The following is a 21,984-nucleotide window of genomic DNA, read 5'->3' on the forward strand; positions in this document are numbered from 1 at the left end:
CACACTTTACAATGGCAGAATTTACAGGGGATATGTACAAGACAGGGCCACATGGACCATTTTCAGGAATAGTTACTTTTAGAACTTAGCACTAGGTAGAATTAGCAATTAGAACATAGAATATAAATCACTGTAGCACAAAATAGAACATAAAGAACACAACCAGTAACTACTGGTAAAGGTTAAGTACCACCTACGCAATCCTAACCACCTTAGGAACAGGTCACGCAGGGAACCAGGACCTCACTAGCACCACCTGTACTAGGAGAAAAACAACCACCTAAGTATCACAATACCTGTAGGGGTATAAGCACATAACACATGATGCATAACATACATTCAGAGGTGTAAGGACCAAGGCACATGATGCATAACCAACACATTCAGAGGTGCAGGGAAGGAAAACACATGATGCAGATCCTACATTCAGCGGTGTAAGGAAGGAAAACACATGATGCCTAAAAACATTCAGAGGTGTAAGGAAAAGAACACAATTACGCAAAAAATCACATTAGCCACAACCTGTGGCAGTCCCTAGGCCAACTGGCCTCTCTAGGGCTGGGACGCCCTGTGTCCCAGTGTCAGGGGCCTAAACGTGGCAGCTGCCCACGAAGTGCTGGGCAGTTGGGAAGCAATGGAGGGGACCATGTTGGAGCCTTCCAGGCTCTGCACAAACCAACTGTCCCCTTGGAGCCCCGCTGGGCTCTAGACAAAGGACTGGACCCTTTGCACAAAAAAATGCCCCCTCTGAGCCTCTCAGGGCTCTAAATAACAGTGGCACTCAAGGGCCCCTTCTGGGCTCGTGAAACAAATAGGGGAGCGGGGGGTCCCTCACGGGGGACCCGTGAACAACTGTGGCAGCTTGAGCCTCTCGTGGCTCAACAACAAAATATGCCCCCGGAGCCCTTCGTGGGCTAAACAACTACAATGCCCCAGGCGTGGGCTCGAAGAACAAAGCGGCCTCTCAGGCGCTACGGGCCTGTCTGGAGCTCTCCCCCCTGCCCATCCACACTTACCGGGCTCGAAGGCGGAGGCTCCGACATCGCGCTGGCTCTCCGACGAGGCAGAGCCCTCCTGTTCACCCGGTCCCGCTCCTGGGGGCCGGGTACTGCTCACGACGGCGGGCGGGGCTCTCTCACCTGTGAGAGCCTCGCTGGGGACTCCGGCGGTGTCGTAGGGTCACCGTAGAGCTCCCGCTCCTCGGGGCTCTTCTTTTCTCTGTCCCCGGGGCTCTCCCTTCACATGGGAGTCCCGGCAGGGAGCTTCCGACTTCCTCTCTCGGGCTGCAGGGGCGGGACTTCCGGTCCTTCTCCCTGGGGAGGCGCGGCAATTGGCCGGCCGGCCAAACACTTCCGGGTCGCCGCGGGCAGCGCAGCGGCCCTTCTCAGGCATTTGCAGGCGGGGGATGAATTAACCGAGGAGTGGGCTCTCTCGAGTTAAAATATAAAAATATCGGCAAGGTCCCTGGCGAGGTGGGCACTCGCCAGGGGCTTCAAAATCGGCAAATAAGTGGGGTGAGCTCCTGCGCCGCAAATGGACAAATAGGGGGATCCCCACGCCGGGGAATCCCTCGAGGGCGGCAATTAAGCGGCCAAATGCCGGGTGGGCAACGGCAGAGAAGATACAGCGCTCCCAAGCGCTATAATAGCAAATAGAGCGCTTCCAGGCGCTTAGAGGCCCACAAGTACAGCAAAAGTCCTCCAAGAATTACAGCAGGCAGGGGGGGCAAGACTGGGCCCAGAGCCAGCTCACTGGGTCTCCAGGCAGGGAGACAATCCAAGTGGCGGTCCTCCTGGCCCCAGCAACAGCAGCAGCCCCCTCAGGCAGGATCCTGGCAGAGAACAACTTCTAAGGGGACACAGCCCGTTCTTATACTAGTAAATCCTTTGTTCTGGCACAGGGTGAGGGGAGAAACCAGTCGCAGCTGGTTGGTGAGCACTCTTGATGTGCTCAATCACCCTTTTCATTCACTGGCAGGACTAGGGTCATCAGTCGCACCACAGGGGGCGGAGCCAGCATTGTGTGGGGAAAGCCCAGCCCATTCAGGAACCAGGTGCAGCCCTCCCCAGCCATCAGCATGCTAATCTCACAGTCACCACTGGGCAGACCCATCCAGGCTTCCTGGAGCCAGGCTCACCAGCCAGCTCCAGCCAATCATACGCCAGGCATATTTTACACTAATATGCCAACTCCTAGAAGTGGCACTTCCGCACAAGACACAATCATGCCACATACATCATTGCGAAGCATTCAATCACACGAGTTTGCACATACCAAACTCGAGCATGCACACCTCACACCTCAGGAACTACCAGTGACACAGACATTCCCCATGCATTCCTATTGGAGGGCAGGCCAACCTCACTCCAAGCACTCAGAGTGCGCACGCACTTTCCACTGGGACACCGTGAAAGTGTGCAGAAACCAAAAATCACTACCACCAATTCACATTCACAAAGCAAAAAGTTTAGGGGTGAACCTGCCAGAAGGGCCAAGTCCAACATCCTGCAAGCACATAGTGCAGGAATTAGACGCAGTGGTCCAAGAAGACATCTAGTGCTCCAGGCTCAGATAGGGCTGCTGGCCTACAGGGGGATTCACTGCAGGTTTGGGTGCAAAGTGCTTAGAGTATTGAGAACAAGCAGCAGATGCCCAGCAGGGCAATAGCAGACGGTTGAAGGCAGCAAAGCCTGGACAAGACTGAAAGGGAGTGACAACTATGGCCCTCAGCATCAAGCAACAGCATAGTGGGGCTCAGCGGGAGGACAACCCGATGACAGCCACCCAGTGGGGCTGGGACCCCCACGACAAGGAAGGACGGTCTGGCGATGTGGTAAGAGATATAGCAGCCATGTCCTCAGCGAGAAGCAAGAAGGATCAGAATCTAAAAAAGATGCTGACCAAGCTCCCAATGACCAGCAGCAGAGAAGGGAGGCTCTCCCCAACGACACAAATCAGCCAAGATGCAGACACCCCTGAAGCCCCAGTTACCCACGCCTTTTTAGAGTCGCTATTCGGTGCATTACGAGGTGACTTGCAGACGCTTGCAGACGCTGAAAAGGGAAATAGCAGGGGAGATGAAGGAGATAACCGATTGAGGCCACACGTCCCCCAACGGCATCAATGTCCTCCTTATGATAAGGCGGGACGTCAATGCCGTTGGGGACAGTGTGGCCTCTATCGAGGATCAGGGGCAAGCCCGGGAAGAGGAGGTGGAGCATCCACAGCAAGAGATACTCCGGCTCAATGTTCAACAGATCGATCTCCAGGCACACACAGAAGACCTGGAGGATCAGTCTCGGCGAAACAACATCCACGTTAAGGGAGTTGCACCTAAAGAAGAAGGGCCAGACATCACACAATACCTGCAGGGTCTCTTCAGGAGCATACTGGGCGCCCCCACCGGATATTTTGGCTTACTTTCCAGACTTTCAACTAAAAGAGTGTACACTATGTCCTGCCAGGGACAAGCAACCACTAAGATATCAGGACCACTCCATAGCTTTGTACCAGGACCTGGCTCTAATAACCCTTCAAAGGTGTTGGGTGTTTCGAGTGGCAACCACGCGTCTTTGAAATCAAGGAATACCGTATTCTTTGGGTCATCCTTTCCGGCTGATTTTCATATGGCCGGGCAAACTCCTCCAGCTCAGATCCATGCAGGACACTTGCCAGGTGCTGGGCATCGAGAATCCAATCCAGGAGGAGACAGAGGGCCCACAGATTAAAACTCTTTGAGAAAATAGGGATAAGGTCTACAGGAGGCGTAGCACAGAGCGAGCAAGGAGACCGGATCCCAGGACCATGGCACAAGAAAGACTGGCAGTGCTGAAGACATTGTCGAAGGAGACATTCCCCCATGATGACACCGTGAACGACTGAGGGACAGATAAGTGACATTTGCAAGGCTTGGTGGGCAGTGAAGAAGTCTGCGGGGAGAAACGGGGAGTATAGAGACACGGGGAACAGGCCACACACATGCACAACTATTCCGACTTCCAAGGACGCGCACGTACGAATGGCGGGCCCTGGACAATTTGAGGTTAATGGGTTTCTAAGTTTGGGTTAGGGAGGGGAGGGTGGAGAACTGGTATGCAGGTTGAAGGCGTTGAAGAGAGGATCACAGGACAATGGAGGCCTGGCAGACGTTGGGAGCTCAGTGGTAAGAGGGATCACAGGGACCCAAATACAGGCAAAAGCTGGTGCACTCACTATGGCACGCTATTTCCCAGCCCACACTGAAAATTCTCACTCTCAATGTGAGAGGTCTCTACAATCCCAATAAAAGGAGATCCATCCTTTCCTACCTCGATAACATGGAGGTTGATGTGTGCCTCCTCCAGGAGACACAGCTCCACTCCAAAGATTGGCATAGAATGAGGTCACAACTCTTTCCCCAGCTGTTCTTTTCATCTCCCCTGGATAAGAAGGCGGGTGGCTATTTTAGTAGCCAAACGTTTTAAGGGACAGTGGGGGAAAAGGTGGCCGAAATCAAAGAGGTTGATGGGAGCAGGGCCATCGATAGTGTAGGTGTTGGTATGAGCATTTTTGATGCCGAAATTGTGTTGCAAACCGCAATCACCTTTCACCCAATATACGATCAATCCAGGGGCTGCCTCAATTGCCTATAGATAGAAAAGGGTCCCCCCACACCCCTATACCAATAACCATTTCAAATACCAACCCCACCAGAGATGTTGCTAATAGGTTAAACAGGCCCAGGAGCTCAAATCAGAACAGGTTGTCTAGTACCTTGTGCATTAATGTTCCTGCCGCCCCAAGTATGAATGGCTAATCAGGATGTCCTGAGTCTGCCGCCCGCTGCTTGCCCTTATGTGTTGGTACTGGCAGGAGTACCTACTTTAAAGAGGGATCAGTATGAGTCATGGGACCAGCTACGCGATAAATGTGCCGCCGGGCTATCAAGGCATAGAAGCTTCCAAATATCCGAAATATAGGATATTATTATGGCACGCAGGGTTGGGTGAGTCAGTGCATCTACAAAAAATATCGAAAGGTAAAGTATTCTAATTAACTTTCACAGACCTTCTTTGGCGAGACACCTACTAAGGTGTTGCGAATTCATAACACCTAATAGCACTAACATAAGCGCACTACCCCTTGGTTATTTCTACAAACCAAGTCATGCTCCTTTCACCAACAATTACTCTTGGATTACTACCTCTAATAGGTTCCAGGCCTTATCTGGATTAGAGACCCAAGACTGAGTATCAACTTTTGGGGAAAATGCTGATCCTGATATTAGGTTACCTCATGCCCTGCCAGTAACTGAGTGTACTATTCCCACAACCCACGTATCCCCCTATGCAAACGAAGGCCTCAGCAAGTTCAGACCTCCTCATCTTAAGCTGGAATGTTGCAAGGTTGTACTCTAAACTGGTTAGTGGAAACATGAATCTTATTAACATCTGTTTAGAGGCCCTGTTGCACACCCAGTGGCTATCAGCGCCTTTACCAAACTCAGTGGAGCCATTAAATCCTCGCTGTCTAAACCCTTTTGTACAGTTCTGCGTAAACCTAGATGGTTCAATCAGGAGTGCTCAATTGTCAGCAGGAAGCTCTGCAAGGCCCTATCTCAAAGCCCTAGGTGAAATGATTTGGTCAAGTCCTTACGGTTGACATATAAGCAGGCTATTGCTAATAGGAAGGAACAGTTATTAGGTGAGCACTGGTATGCACTCATTAATGTTGCCAGCTTAAATAATGGGAATATATTTTGGACTTCCATTAAAGAGTTAAGATCAATGGGACAACCATTAACTCCCATCAGCTGCAACATAATGAGCACTACCTGGGAAAGTCACTTTTCCACTATTTACCAAGAGCCTGCTTTTTAATCCGACCCTTTTATTAACAGGGTGCCACCTTGAGTCTCATTATCAATAAACAAGGTTGAGGAGGCTATCTGTCAGAGTGTGGGAAAAAAACCTCCAGGCCCTGATGGGTTGCCCATCGATCTTATTAAATATAAACCAGATTTTTGGGCCCCACTGTTGTTAAATATTTTTAATATTCTAACCAATGCCCCACTGCCTAAGACATGGTCTACTAGCACGATTGTTCCCATTTTTAAAAAGGGCGATTGCACACAACCTTGTTGCTGTAGACCGATCTCCCTCATAGATAACACCCTTAACATTTTAGGCAGAGTTTTATACACAAACATTTTAACCTGGACAGAGGACAATCAGATTTTAGAACAATGTCAACTAGGTTTCAGGGGTAAAGTTGGCACAAACGAGCAAAGCTCTAATCTTAATTTGATGACAGGGAAGTACACTATTGCACAGCACTCGCCACTTTACTTCGCTTTTATGGATCCTCAGCTTTCGATTTTGTCAATTGGTCCCGTCTATGGTCCATCCTTTTAGAATATGGACTGGATGAGACCCTTGTTCATTTTTTGGCCTATCTTCATACGGACCTGAAAGCGCGGGTCAGGATTGGTGGTGGGGAAGAAGTTTCCAATTACATCAGTGTAGACAGAGTGGTCACACAGGGGTGTGTTCTGGCCCCTTTTCGATTTATCATATATATAAACAATTTACATAAATCACTGATCACACTAACTAATGATATTCCCGGAATTCAAGGCAAACCTCTCCCATTGCTTTTATACACAGATGATGCGGTTTTATTGGTCGCACACCAAATGCATTACACACTTTAGTTCGAGGTTTCACAGTTTTTATGTCCGGCTTAGATTTATGCACAAATTTTAAGAAATCTTTTATAATGCCTTGTGGGCCAAGGAAATGTCCTTTAAATTTTATCTCTGTGGGTGACCAAAAATTAACTTGCACTGCTACTTTACCTTATCTGGGAATGGTCTTCCCGCGAACGGCACTTGGTGTGAACACTTGGCATATTGTAAAAGTAAGTTCTCGAGGGATTTTAACTCAATCCTCAGTCTCCTCCGCCCTAAAAGATCGAGAACAATTCCAGCTTTTTTAAAGATTTTTAAGATCCAGAGTGTACCAATAGCTACCTATGGGGCAGAGGTATGGAGTGTTGCCAAATGCTCTTGCGTCCAATCAGAGTAAAATAGATTTTGTAGAAAACTCTTGGCCCTCCAATCTCCACCCCTCTGTACATATGTCAAGGCGAACTGAAATTAGGATACATTGAAGACATCATAAGGGCCCGCCCCACACTATTTTGGCTATCCATAATGAAGAATCCCGAGGCTTCTCTAACAAAGGGACATAATAGATGATAGTCTTCGCTGTGAGAAAGGGATGGATATTCCATGGCTTCCTGGGGTAGTCAAGAGTCTGAAAAGGTTTAACCTTGGTAGACTGTTTGCCAATTCAAACACACCTGTAACAATGGACAAAAAAGTTTTAAAGACAGCATTGTACGCACTTCATAGCGCGGAAAGACTAGAAAGGGAATTGAATAAACAAACTGTTGCAAAATGTATATCCATTGCATACCCCGAGCATTGTCTACCAAGTTATATTGCACTACCCATGTCCCGATGGGAGAGAGGCCTCCAATTCGTCTAAGAGCTGGACAGTAAGATATTTGCTTTGTTTTCCCTATAGCTATAAAGCAAAACGTGACTCCCTGCCATGTCCATGTGATGGTCACAGCGGTCAAACACTCACTTTTACACTTTTTATTCTTTAGTAGATACTATATGAAATATGCACTATGGTTTCTAATTCGCTATTTTAAAAAATTGTCACCTATTAATTTATCAGACGCTCTTGACTGCAAATTTAAATTGGACAATGTTGAATTGATCTTTAGCATTGGCACCTTTTTGAGAGTAGCTACGGGTGCACGCAAATCTATGTGCGATCTATGAAGTCATTCGTATAGTACTATTCACAATATGCACTTTACCTAGGTTTACTGTATTTTGCTACATTATGGATTGGATATTGCTATCTATTTCATTCAAAACATCTTTATTCGATTCGTTGAATCATAAAAGAAAAAACAATGCAATATTTATAGATACATCATTTCCGTCCAATGCCATAATCCTTGAGAAAGTAAATTTCAGATTTTTGGGTATCATTACATTTGTGCAAATATGCAATTCCAAGATAAGGTGCAGTTAGTAGAATCAGTGCAAATAACATGGCCAATAGGTTCTCGGTGCAATAGACAGTTAAAATAGTAAAGTACAGTGCATATGTATCATAGTTGTATTCCCAAAGGTACTTGTGCCCCTTATATGTTTATCACAGTAACAATTAAAAAAGGAAATAATAAGAACTACTATAAACAAAATACATTATAAAATATTAAATACTATATACAATAAAACGTTTCAGCGATTCAGTCCTGCAATACTCAATTAATGTTCTTTTATCCTCTATTGCAGAATCCTAGTTAAAATTTCAAACCCTTCTTCATTCTTATATAGTTGATAGCAATAAAAATCTAAAAACTCCAAATACAGTAAGCTGGGTGTTATCTGTTTTTAAAATGCGTAACATATCATTATATCTTCTGACACCCATATTCCTGCCCAACGGCACAATCCATTTTTGTCTAGCTCTCAGGTAAGTGGGGCAGAAGAACAAAACATGTGCTATATTTTCCTGCATACCCAGCTGGCACATTTTACACTCACTATCTTCCCCCCTTTTCGGCAATTTTCCCATTTGGTTGTAAAGGACTTAACACGGAGGGTCCCGTACCTGACTTTCAAGTGCAATATTTTCGCCAATTGGGTTTCGATTTGGTCTAAAAATGCCTCAAAGCGGGGTGTTGGTTTAACCATCAGAATATTGTTTGTGAGTGAGCCAACTCCACAATTTTGTAAAACTTTGTGCACAGTGAAGTTCCAATAGACCCTTCTCAGTTCCCTTTTTGATTCTGCGGTCAACCTTTCTGGGTGGTGCCGGAACTCACTAAGCCCCAAGGTCAAAACCCACCTACGTATATTAGCAAGCCATGGGAAAGTAACATGGGTATTTAGTGCGATAAGTTCACTTAGTGCCTGCCTGTAGATATGGAGTTCATCAGTGGCCCATAACCTAAACCAATATGACAAAGTCATCCACACAGCCCTATGCTCGATGCGTTTTAACCCCAGATCATACATGTAGGGGATCACCGGTGTATTTTGGGGGAGGGGGACCATCGCTCTTAAAACCCTGTTTTCTCCCATGGTTAAGGTGGAGATTTGCTCTCCGCTCCACAGCTCCAAGCCATAGAGAGAAGCGATTTGGGCCCTAGTTTCATATACCTCCAATGCTGGGGTGATGGACTTGGTACCAGTTGCATGGAGCTTTTTCAAGATGGGCACTGAATTTTGCATTAAAATGGTCCCAGATTTCTGACATGCGGGCACCATGAGAGCTTAGAATCTAGGGTCACCCCTGAGTAAACAAAAGTGTGAACCCTCTCTATCGCTACGCCATTCAGCATCATCTTTTTCTTAAAACTTTTGTGCGGCCTGATTGACATGTATTTTGTTTTTGATGGGTTTATTTCCAATCCTTTTTGTTTACAGTACACCACTAACTTATTCAGAAGATTTTGCAGTCCTATAGGGGTCTGTGAGAGGAGGATGGTATCATCCGCAAATGTCAGAGCATATACATAAGAGCCACCTAACTTTGGGGAATCTTGGTTTGTTTCCAATAGGAAATCCACCATATCATTAACATAGAGGAGAAACACGGTAGGTGCCAGGACACTCCCCGCCCATACCCCAGCGCACTTTTGCAAAATTATCTTCATGTAATTTTATGAGTTGCACCAGTAAGTTTTTTGGGACCCCTTGATTTAGCAGATTTATCCACAGCAGATCTCTTGGAATTGAAACGAAAGCGGCCATTAGGTCAATAAAGGCCATTTACAAGTTGCCGGATCTTAGTTTAGTATACTTCCAGGCTATGGTTAGCAGCCTAAACACCTGATCTATTTTTTTTTTTGTATGTTCTTATATAGCGCTCGACTACCCGGAGGCATCTCGGCGCTTGCCTTGGGAACCCGTCCTGGCTTTTCCCAAGGTGAAAGCCAGGCATCCCGCCGCGGGGGCCGTTGTGGAGATTAAGCAAGCTTAATGCCCAGAGTTGCAGAGTGTGAACCCATGATTAGGTCAGGCACCGAAGCGAGAATTATTGAGTCCGTGGACATTTGCGCTCAAGACCCTGCCGCGTCGGTATTTGAACCCTGGTCCCGGGTCTGACCTCTGCTTCAGGGTCTGCCTGCTCTAACCAGTGAGCCACACTTCTCCACCTCTATGGTGCTGATTCTTTTTCTGAACCCTGCCTGGCATGGGGATAGTATGTTGTTGTCAACTAGCCAGTTGCTTAGCCTGTCCAGTATCTGCTTTGAATAGACCTTTTGGGTAATGTCTATCAAGCTGATAGGTCTATAATTAGCGGGATCGTCCCTACTGCCCTTTTTGTATATAGGGATGATCTCCGCGCCCTTCCATGATATAGGGATAGGCTGCCCTCTGCTAATTGCATTGCACAGTAAGTTTACATACAGTGCCCATACCGCTGGGTCATGTCTAAAGAGGTCTCCCGGGATGGTATCCGGGGATGGCGCTTTGGGCGGCTTAATGGCGGCTGTAGCCTGCTTAGTATCTAAGATACTAAAATATAGTGGTTCAAACTCCTTGGACATTGTCAGCTCTTTAATTATGCATAAGTTCTCGCTTGAAGGGGAACCCGGGCATGCATATAAATGTGCAAAGTGTCTGAACCATGTTTTAGGATCTAGATGGTAGTCCTGGGCTGGCTTGCTCGACTTATTGCCGTTTGCAACAATCCCCCAAAAAAGTGATTGATTTCCTGCCCTTGCTGCGGCTAGCAAGTCTTCCCAACCAGAGTCCTCCCAATTTCTACGTTCTTGTACAGTCTGTGCTTGGGATTGTGCTCCTTTTGCCTGCGTTGTTTTGATTCTATGGCCTGCTATTTTTATTTGTTCCATCCTGTAACAGTTCTCTCATGTAAACGTAACTGGTTCTATTGTACGGTGCTGTGACACCTTCGGGTAAAGTCCGCGCTTTATAAGAATGCATAAAATAAATGACTTCACCTGGGATGTAAGTGGGTGCTGAGCTCTCCGTTGTGGGTCGTGTTAAAAGGGGACCTGTGGATAAACAACTGCGCATGTGCTGGGGACAGACACTGCTTCCCACAGCGCGGGCTAAAGAGACATTGGATTAGGTGCGCATGCGCTGAAGACAGACCCGGCCTCCCGCTGCGGAGCGCGGGTTAAAGAGGGCCTGATGGATGACAACTGCGCATATGCTGAAGACGGACACTGCTTCCCACAGCGTGGGTTAAAGAGGCATTGGATTAGGTGCGCATGCGCTGAAGACAGACTCGGCCTCCCGCTGCGGAGCGAGGGTTACAGTGGGCCTGATGGATGAACAACTGCGCATGTGCTGGGGACAGACACTGCTTTCCACAACGCGAGCTAAAGAGACATTGGATTAGGTGCGCATGCGCTGAAGACAGACCCTTCTCCCGCTGCAGAGCGAGGGTTAGAGGGCCTGATGGATGAACAACTGCGCATGCGCTGAGGACAGACATCGATGTTACTACAATTCAACTCCAGAAGTCGATGCAAGAAAGATTTCTTCATTTAGTTCACAGCACAGGCCCCGACAGCACGGAGCGCAGGAAAGGACTACAGCTCAGAGCCAGCACAGGTGGGACGGGGTCCGAGCAGAGACACAAAGAAGCACAAGAATAACAGTGTCCGCGCGGGGACACAATGAATGAGACACAACTGGCTCCCGCCGCGGAGCGCGAGGCGCCTCAGCACAGGGTGAGATGTATTTAAATGCAGAGCTCCTCGGTCCGCTCCGATGGGGGAAGTGTCTTTCCTCTGCGCATGCGCAGTGAGACTGAGGGTTCCCTGTCCAGGGCGGTTCACAGTCCGTACCCCGTGCAAGGTCCTAACTCGGCGATAGGACGTAGTGTCTTCGCTCCGCACGTGCGCCGCTGTGACGCGCGGTCCTGCGCGTGCCCAGCAGTGAGACGTATTGTTTTGTTTTGTTGAGCTCGCGCGTCACTCGGAGGGGGAATAACACACCGGGACACACTCCTCACAGGCAGCCGGGCCCCCGGTGGCTCCCTCCCCCCAGACCCTGCAGCCCCCACTGAGCGGGGCTCAAGCAGAGGTGAGGGAGGCCTCTGACCCCAGGGTGACTCTCGAGCACGGGGCATCTTCAGGACACTGAGAGGCAACATTCAGGGCAGGGGCTGTGCAGTGGTTTCCAGACTCTGAACTGTTTCATACATTTGTGACTTGAGAAAAGAAAGTGCATTCAAATCAATAGTTCCACCATCTTTATAAAACAATGTACATATGCAAGCATAGAACAACTGTATGTAGCGTTTCCCTACTTTGCTTTCCTGTGTGTGTGTCTGTTGGTCTCTGTGTTTCTGTCTCCCATTCCCTGTAGGGAGAGTATGTAGCTCCCCGTTCTAGAAGAGTCGGTCAAGCAGGAGCTCACTGCACTGAATAATTTCTTGTTATGCACTTTTTATTAGTATTACAGGAAATCACAATGATTGATTGTCTCTGTTATATTCTTCTTTCCCACAGGGTCTTCCTCTTCAGTCCCTTAGGTGACCCTCGGCCGCCGTCGTCCCTCGGACAGAAGGAAAAGACTCAGGTAAGTGTTTTTGCTTTATGGTTTAGACAAGGGAGGATGTGAGGTTCGAGCAACCAAAAGAAAATGAGTAGCCGATGATTTCTGCTCTTGTCTTTCTTTTCCATCTCACTCATTTCCTTTTCCCTGGGTCCCTTTCACCCCTCAGCCTCCCCTCCCATCCCTCTCTGACTCAGCCCCTTTCCAAAACCCCCGTAGACGCCCACACTCCTGTAAAAGCCACGTTACTCCAGGGCTATGGCGTGGTGACTCCACGTCCTTCAGTGAGGTCTGGTCTCCTTCTGTTTCGACTTTCCCTCCTCCGCCAGGTTCAGGTGTTCCGCTCGCCAACAAGCTGTGACCTCCCCAAGGCTCCAGTTCTCTCTCTCGGAAGGCTGTTCAGTGTTCACAGTTTTTCCGGTCTTCCCTGCTGGTTTCTCCGCCTTAGGTTATGGCTCACTTGAGCTCGTGGAATGCCTTTCTGGCGGGTTGGGAGGATTTACCAAGTCTTAGTTCCTTTTCTCTTTCTTCAGTAGGTCGGTTAGTGGTGCTGCTATTTCAGAATAATTGGGTTTAAACCGGCGGTAGAAGCCTTGTAAGCCCAAAAAGGATCAAATGCCTTTTTTGGTGGTAGGGAAGAGGGTATCTAAGACTGCTCTCAATTTCTCTTGTTGCAGAGCGATAGCCCCATCTCCCAATAAATAGCCCAAATATTTGACTTTGGTAAAGGTTATCCTGGACTTTTTGGAGTTCATGTGGAGCCCTGCAGTCCTAAGTGCTTGGAATATCTTGCCACAATGGACGAGATGTAGTTCCCAGTTAGGGCTAAATATTATGATATCGTCTATGAAGGCTAAGGAGTACTCTTGATGTTGGGAGCAAACTTTGTTCATAAGTCTTTGGAACGTCGCTGGTGCTCTGTATAACCCAAAAGGCAGTGCAGTAAACTCGCATAGCCCATTAGAGGTGCTAAAGGCATTTTTTTCTTGGTCTTCCTGTTTAAGTGGTACCTGCTAATAGTCTTTTGTAAGATCGAATGTGGTTATATATTGGGCTAAGCCTAATTTCTCGATTCATCGACTCTTGGTAATGGGAATGAGTGAAATTTCGAGATGGCATTGACTGCTCGGACGTTTATACAAAAACAGATGGAACCATCAGGTTTCAGAACTATGACAATGGGGGAGACCAGTTACTGCTGGAAGGTTTTATGACTCCTAGTTGTAACATGCTCTCTATTTCGGCAGGAACTGCGTCCCGCCTAACGCCTGGTATTCTGTAGGGGCGTTGTTTTATTACTTTATTTGGTGGGGTAACAATGGCATGCTCGAGTATTGTTGATTTTCTCAGGAGGTCGGAAAAGATGGAGGAGAAGGACTCTAAGAGGGTCTCAAGAGACACTTTTTGTTCCTCTGTTAGATGTTCGTTTATAGGCAATTTATTCAATGTTGAAGGAATGGGTTTTGAGTCAGACAAAACGTAATGGGTGTCTTTGGGGAGGGGTCCCAACCATTTCTTTAGTAGATTTATGCGGTATATCTAGGTTTTGGTTGAGGAAAGGCATAACCGGTAAGTAGTGAGGCCTATCCTTTCAGCACCTTCATATGGTCCCTTCCATTCTGCCCGATTTTGGTGTATAGAGGAAGGTAGGAATAGGAGCACCCAGTCATGGACCTGTAACTGTTGTCACTTCTTTCCTTTATTGTAAGACATCTGCTGGCTTCTTTGAGCTTTTTCTAGGTTTTTGTGAGCAAAATCTCGCAATTTATCTATACGGTTTCTTAGGCTTTGGGTGCATTCTAGATGGTGTTGTGTCTCTTCTTGTTTCTCTTGTTCCCACGCTTCTCTTGTCATTTCTAGCAAGGTTTGTGGCTATCTCCCGTAAAGAAGTTCAAAGGGAGAACAACCCAAGCTTCTCGGAACCTGGCTTCAAATAACAAAGAGGGCGAGTGGCAACAACATGTCCCAATCTTTCCCTTCGGTGGTTAGCATTTTCTTCATGGTTAGCTTGAAGGTGGCGTTATATCGCTTGCACAGACCATCTGTCTGAGGGTAATAAGCCGATGTTTTTATTTGGGTAATTTTCAAGGTTTTACAGACTTGTTTCATTAAACGAGAAACAAAGGGGGTACCCTGGCCTGCCAAAATCTCTCTTGGAAATCCTACCCTCGAAAACAATTCTAGTAACTTGTCACTGATGTTTTTTTCGTGCTTGGTGTTTGTAGGGGAAATGCTTCTGGGTATCGAGTTGCGTGATCAACAATAACCAGTATATAGATATATCATCTTTTTAATTTTGGGAGAGGACCCACTAAATCCATACTTATCCTCTTATAAGTAAAGCACTGGGTGTACAAGCGAGTCCGAACATTAGGGTAAATACTATTTTATTATGTCTGTGCACCATCCATTGATTACACCCACCAACTATTAAAACAACAAATCCATGCCAGGACTGTCCAACATGCATGGAAATTAAGAGTGCCCTGACAATGTACACGGTCTAAGAAAAACTTAAGTTAAATTGTCAAAGCAGACTTGATACTCTCGTCATAAGAAAAGTTAAGTTGCCAAAAAACCTTAAACGAGGAAGGATTGCTTTTAATGGGCACGGCTCCATTGCGTATTATTTTGAACTGGGTAAACCGGTCAGTAGTAGGAATCTCGCTGGACACTGGCATGGTGAACAATGCCCTTCCAGACTGCTCATTCCCCTGCGTGCTCGTCGTTCAGCACAGAGTCCACATGGCCTTCACCTCTATCACACACACTCACAGCTCTTTCTGCTCCGGGCATTCTGAATGTAACCAAAAATTGATTTCACTCACCGCCATGACGAGCTCGAAGGGATGTTTGTACACCTGCACCGGGGACTAGAACTTTAAAAGAACTGGTCCCCGTGGTGGGCCACTATGAACTCTAAGGCCGTGGCAGACATAGTTAGGTAAATAGCAGGCCCACGGGTCACCGCCCTCTTTCTTTTGTTAACAAATCAAAGCTCCCCTTCTGTTCTAGGTCTCTCCCCAGCCTTTAGACCTGCCGCGGCAGGCAGTGCTGTGTGTTTAACCACACGGCAGGGTCACAACTGTCCGCAGGCTGGGCACACCTTGAGTGACCCAACCTTTCTGTTCCCTTCAAATATTTATTTTCACTTATCCATGGAGCTTTCCCACACGGTGTTTGTGCCTCGCCGTCTTTGAAATTCAGCGGCCGGTGGACCCGAGCTTTTAAGTATTAATTAAGTGGGCGCTAGGTGCCTCTCTGGGAATATTCTGCTCGCCCTGCTCATTAGCTGAGTCCTGATCCTAGCAGCAGGGGCGAGGGAAGCCCAGGGGGGTGGCAGGCAGGAAAGCATAGTCTACTGCCCTTCTACAGATATCTGTTGTCACATAATGCAGCTGTGAAAGGTGAGGGCGGCATTCTATGCAGCTGGCCCAGTGCCTGGACTCTACCTGGGGGCCATGAAGGCGCGTAGGGGGCCTGGCCTGGACGATGGTCGGGGAAGGTACAGACAAATGCAGTGTAAATACCTACAACCTGTCCACATTTCTGCATATCTTAAGACGTGTAAATGTCACACCCTGTACAACATTGTTTTTCATGGATACAGCGTTATCGCTTCAGATTCTTTATGCCTGCCTTCATGCTTGAGCCCCAAAGTGAATTACCATCTTTAGTAGCTACCATGTGGAGGGTTTCCTCAAGGCCATTGTTGTTTAGTCACATTAAACGACTTAATTATTATGTAAGGCCTTCTAAATTTACTGCGAGACGCGGCCGGGATGACGGGCGGGTGGGGGTGGGGGGGGGGGCGGTGGAAATGGGGTCGTGGCGGAGGGGTTTATTTAATAAAACAAAATATTACATAACACTTATTGTCCCGCTTCTGGATGGGTCCTGGCTCCCGCTCCCACCGTTCTGCGTTTTCTATGCCTGGAGCTCGGCGTCCCAACCCTCCAGGCTCCACCAATCACAAGTGGTGAGGCGCATTGGAGCGCGCCCCACCCGGGCCATTTTCATCCATTGTAGGCAACTGCTGCAGCCTAATAGAGAAACAAGCATTTGCAATGCAATAGGTCTCGCATTAGGAAAGTTTGAGCTATTGGTATTGTAAATGACACATTTTTTAGTTATGTGTTGGTTTTAAAAATAGCGAAATAAATAGCTTTGTCATTTACAACGCCAATTGTTTTAACTTTCGCAAACGGGACCCCTATAGCATTTGTAATGCAATATGTGTTGTATTTACATGACTTAGATGTATTAATATTACAAATAACAATGGCTTTTATTTTTTTTAATAATGAATACTTAAATAAAAGTTATTGTAATTTATAATGGCAATAGCTTAAACTTTTGTAAATAACTTTTGGGAAGATTATGTTCAGTGTATTTTATTGTGATGAAAATCCAAGAACAGAAGTGAAATATTAACATCTTTTTGTGACATTTGTAATAAAGATTTGAAACATTGAGAGAACATATTAGAATCAGTTGTTGTTGAATGGTTGCACAGAGTGATGCTGTGCCGAGTGATATTTTGTGTGCACCCAGCTGAATTACGCACAGCAGAAAATGTCACGCGCCGGCGTCTTACTCCAGCCAAAGAGCAGTGTTGTAACTGGGTCCAGTAGGATTTTAACTCTGTTGCCCTTTTCAGTGACCCTTTTAGCTAACATTTGCACTGCATTTATCACATGTCATTGGTTCCAAGTACACTCTTTCGTAGGGAACACGCTGTGTATTTATCTACTGCCGAGCATAGTTTGATTACTGTTGAATACATGAGGCTGTTTTCTATTTCCAAATTGTAGTCCGTATTATTTGATGATATCGTATAGTTTAAGGGAACCGTGAGATATCAAAATGTACAGATCTAAAGACCGGATTAGAAAAAAAAAAGTCTGTTTGCCCGCCTCCCTGCTCGGGGCCGCACTTCCATTGGCGGACCCCTGAGGCAGGAAGCCAGGCAACGGGAGAGAAGACGTAGGCCGGGCCAGAAGAAAGAAGGAAGTCCCGCCTGCTGCTGGGTTATGATTGGCTGCCCGCCGGGATGGAGCAAAGAAGCCTCTTTACCTCTTATAATTGTCGATTATTCATATAGGCGTGGTCATGGACAGAGGCCGATGGTTATTTCAGAAGGACGCGGTAATAAAAGCCGTTGCGTGTCCTAACTTTGCTCGTGTTACTCGGGGGCTGTTGTGTTTGTTCAGATCAGAGTACGTCCACTAAACACAAAGAAGGATACCAAAAGATCACTAGGTTATAAACGGGGTTGAAAGATAACGAGGGAGGACTTAACAAAAACTCCGTTATGCCGGATGCGGAGTTACGTTAAACGAATGCGGAGTTTGTGCGTAGTGAGCCGAGTTCTTACCGATATGATCATAAAATCAAAAGAGGAAGAATCATGTATACCACGGGTAAATTACAATAGGAACTTAAATACCAATATGTTGTTTCCTTTGTATAGTTATCACATACCGATTCCGGATTTTAAAAGGAAAGGTGCCTTACTCCCTACAACAACTTCGAATCCTTCTGGTCATTATTTATTTTAGGTAAGATTAGATATGAACAAAGAAGAAACCTAATAAATTGAGAAAAGCATTTCTGTGCCCTTTTTCCTGTTAGATATCAGTTTTGGCTTCTAAAAATTCAGTGAGTCATAAACCTACAGGAACTCTGAATCATCCAACTGTATCCTTTTACTCTTCCTGTTTAACTAGATGCCCTTTTTTGAACCTATCGCAATGAATTTTGATCGACTAACATAAACTTGCCACATTTCATGCCCTCCTACCCTTTAACATAGGCCTTCCTTCATGTTTAAACTAACTCGAATAAACGCTAAATAGAATACATAGGGATCAATGAGAAATCTCTTGTTTTAAAAAACTTCCCAGTATTAGTTAGGGATACCATTCTGGAATATGAAGTTTTAAGAATGATACGCCAACCTCTACAGAGTTCTGATATATATTAGCGAATATGTTTGTAATTATAATGTCAAGGAGAGAGTTTTGTTTGTAAAGATTGTGGAATACGAAATATTTAGGATTTCCAACTACTTTTCTCAATGTGTTTTGTACTACTACATTAGTCTGGCTAAGAAACTTGATCAATTGAAGAATATTTTTATGTTTTATAAGAGCAATGCACTGTGATCTTAAATCTATTTAAATACTATTATTGTATTTTTCTGTTTAGAAAAAGTGGCTGAACATCCATTTTGTCCTGATGAAGACAAAAGACTTTGTCGAAACGCGTTGACACACAGCCCTATTCTCCATAATCAGAGAATATTATTGAAGAAAAGAATCCTTTTTTATATTCTATGAAGTTTTTTAATATATTCTGAAAACAGTCACACAAATCTTATGATATAATTTGTCTATTGTGTAAATTATCAATTATATGTATACATTCACCTTTTATATTCATATTAAAGAGTATCTCTTTTGATATCATTTCAGTCCATTGCAGTAATCATTTTTATCACTTTTGTGTATTTTAATATGTCTCCTCATTTAGCCAGCTTTTGTACTTAAAGCCTGCCTGGGTATTTGCTTTTACAAAAAAAACTACAAATAAGTAGACATCCCAAAATACAATTCATAAAATTCCTTCTACCCATTTGATAGAAAAAACAGTGTTCGTCTATTAAATAAAGGGAATACACTTTCAGGTTGTATTATATGCACACGAGGTAATTACCCCTCTAGAGACCTTAATTCAGAAATGTGAATTCACTCGTCAGAAAGATATATCAATTATAATCAGACTCCTCTTGTCAAAGACTGCTGACACGGCCACGTTTCGGCCTTTATATCATTCTTGGCCTCCTCAGGACAAAGGTAAGGAAACTTGTAGAGCCAAGTCCAGGTGCCCTGAATTTAGAACCCAGTTCAGGACGAACAAGCAAATGTCCAGGAAATCTCACTTCATTACTTTCTTTTAATTCACATGCCACTAATAGAACGCCAATTAATTTCTTAGTAACCTCTCCGAGGCATATACAACGTTCTCCGCTCTCTGTGCTTCAACAAACGCATATGGTCACCATTCTCTGTCCATTCTGCTAGGGGTTAGGTATGTGTCAGATTTGATGAGGTTGGCCCCAGTGGTCTTTCGGTTCAAGACCTGGCTTAATCTAGACTTAATATTGAACCATCAGATTATTAGGGACTGCATCACTTTGGAGAAAGTTAGTAGTATCCCGTGGCTTTATTACGTTAAGCACAGCCTATTAAAATTGGGGCGCCGAGATCTTTTTTATTCACCGGATACGATAAAAAAAGAGGACCTAACTTGGATTAAAACCCAATTCTTGAATTTCCTGTCGGTGGAGTGTCGGTGGAGCGTGAGGAGCGGGAGCTACTGAAACCATCAGTAAAGGCTTATTTTTTGTCAAAAACCTCCCCTCTGACTGAACCTTACCTGAGAATTGTTACTAAACCCTTCCACCGTTTGCTTTTAACTAGGTTCTGTTTTAACCGAATTGACTTCTTTTTAGGTAATTCCCAAGGATGGAGTAGGCAAGAAGATTTGAGTCCGTGTACCTGTGACAATTTCTCACCACAGGATACTATGTATTTTATAATGTTTTGCGACCATTATACTGTGATTCGCAGGAAGTTCTTAGTTCCTATTTTAAGAGAAAAAAGGTTTTGTACAGGTTAAACCTGCTTTAATTTAACTCCAAATGTTGATTGATCCATGGGAGATTTTTAATATTGCAAGTTTCTTAGTAGCAGACGTTCGTCTCAGACAAAAAATGTACCCTATGATAAACGTTACATAAGCATCAACTATATACATATGATCATTGTTTTCCTTTTTTGTTGCCTTTCTTGAAAATACCCCTAATGTAGTAGTCCTTTTGTCTATATATGTGCTATTGGCTATTGGGGTTTTTATATGCCTATGAAATTGATTTTGTAACATTGATTCTATTTTTTTGCTCACATGTTGTGGTTTGGATTTTAAATGTTTTTATTGTGTACTGGGTTATCAGAATTTTACTTGTATGGTATTAATTAACTGAATAAAGTGGTTTGACTGACTGACAGTCACATTACCCTTCTCTGCTACTTCATGATGAGGTAAAACTGCCTCTAGACAAAACGCTGATCTCGCTCCAGCAGAAATATTATTCACTGGAGGCATATTTAAATTTTTAATGTTGCCTGAGAACTCTTGGACACACAAGGAATTTGGCAGCAGGTGGTTTTAAACCCATGTTCTGAACACACAGCACCTGAGCCTCCACTCCCCCGATCAGTGCATGGTGTTGTAGTGCACCAGACGTTGCACAAGTACCTAAAGGATCTGTATGACAAAACCAGTTGTTCATTGCTATAATCTTCATAAAATACAGTCATGTTTGTGATAAAAGCCTGGTACGCATTCTGTGGAGCAGGATAATTAACCCTCAGTGCTACTAGGCATGCTGGTCAGTCAAAACTGCCACTAGACAACAAAACTCCAACCTCTCCGCAGGAACATTAGTATTTGACTTACATGTGTGTCTCAGAGTCTAGCCACCATCACCTGAGTCACTGGAGGAGGGAAAGGAATCAATTCCTGCAGTCCCGCTGGTACACCCTACAACTCCCAACCCCCCTGATGCTGGACGCACACATTTAAGCACAACGTGTTCCCGCGGCTGTTGTAGCCGCCATTGCCTAAGTCACTGGAGGAGAGAGAGGATGCAATTCCTGCAGTCCGCAGGTGGAGGACTACAATTCCCAACACCCCTGCTGCTGGACTTACAGATTTAAGCACAACGTGTTCCAGTGGCTGTTGTAGCCGCCACCGCCTGAGTCACTATGGAGGGAGAGGATGCAATTCCCGTAATCCCGCATGGGAGGTCTACAACTCCCGACCCCCGTGCTGCCGTGGTCACGCATTTAAGCGTTAGGTGTTCCCACGGCGCGGTCCGCGCCCGGGTGAAGCCCAGGCCAAGGGCAGGCCTGTCCACGCCAGTCTGAGCCAAGAAGAGGCTGGGTGGAGGGACTGTAGACACGCTTGATGCATTCTTAACTAGGGCAATGAGTGTACTCGTGCACGAAATTGAATTAACTGAGCGGTGTTTATCACAGCAGCCTCTTGTCTACCAGATGCAGTCCTCCTTAGGGGACACAAGTGTCGATAATATTACCACTCAGCCCTTGCAAGTACTTCCATCTGAGAACCCGGTACCAAGCCTCTTGGAAATTCTTCCCATTATACTTGCCCTCAACGATCAAGAACATATCTTATGTATTCCTACCCAGTATGAGTGTTTGCGTGGACAGGTCCAGGCGAGGTGGGCAAAGTCTGCATTTGGAGCGTTGCATCTTGCACAATGGTGCGGTCTGGCTGGGTCTATCCTGTGG

At 45.7% G+C, this 21,984-nt stretch overlaps 1 protein-coding gene and 1 long non-coding RNA gene across 3 annotated transcripts in view; one reads left to right on the plus strand and one right to left on the minus strand.

Annotated features, from left to right (window-relative positions):
• LOC147737284 (uncharacterized) overlaps nucleotides 1–21,984 on the minus strand; it is a 1,685,245-nt gene that overhangs the window by 80,397 nt on the left and 1,582,864 nt on the right. Inside the window, exon 1 of one of the 2 annotated variants that reach the window (XM_086925019.1) lies at nucleotides 11,038–11,074. The exons of the other annotated variant lie outside the window; for it this stretch is intronic. The gene's annotated coding sequence lies outside the window, so the exon portion shown is untranslated. Of the gene's footprint in view, nucleotides 1–11,037; nucleotides 11,075–21,984 lie in introns of those variants that run through there. 2 annotated transcript variants of the gene reach the window in all.
• LOC147737285 (uncharacterized) lies at nucleotides 12,011–18,996 on the plus strand. The gene is made up of 3 exons (XR_015299313.1): nucleotides 12,011–12,130; nucleotides 12,559–12,628; nucleotides 18,815–18,996. It is a non-coding gene; the product is annotated as an uncharacterized LOC147737285 (long non-coding RNA).

This window comes from Lissotriton vulgaris, chromosome 1_1, assembly GCF_964263255.1.
Source record: "Lissotriton vulgaris chromosome 1_1, aLisVul1.2, whole genome shotgun sequence".
NCBI classification, from domain to species: Eukaryota; Metazoa; Chordata; class Amphibia; order Caudata; family Salamandridae; genus Lissotriton; species Lissotriton vulgaris.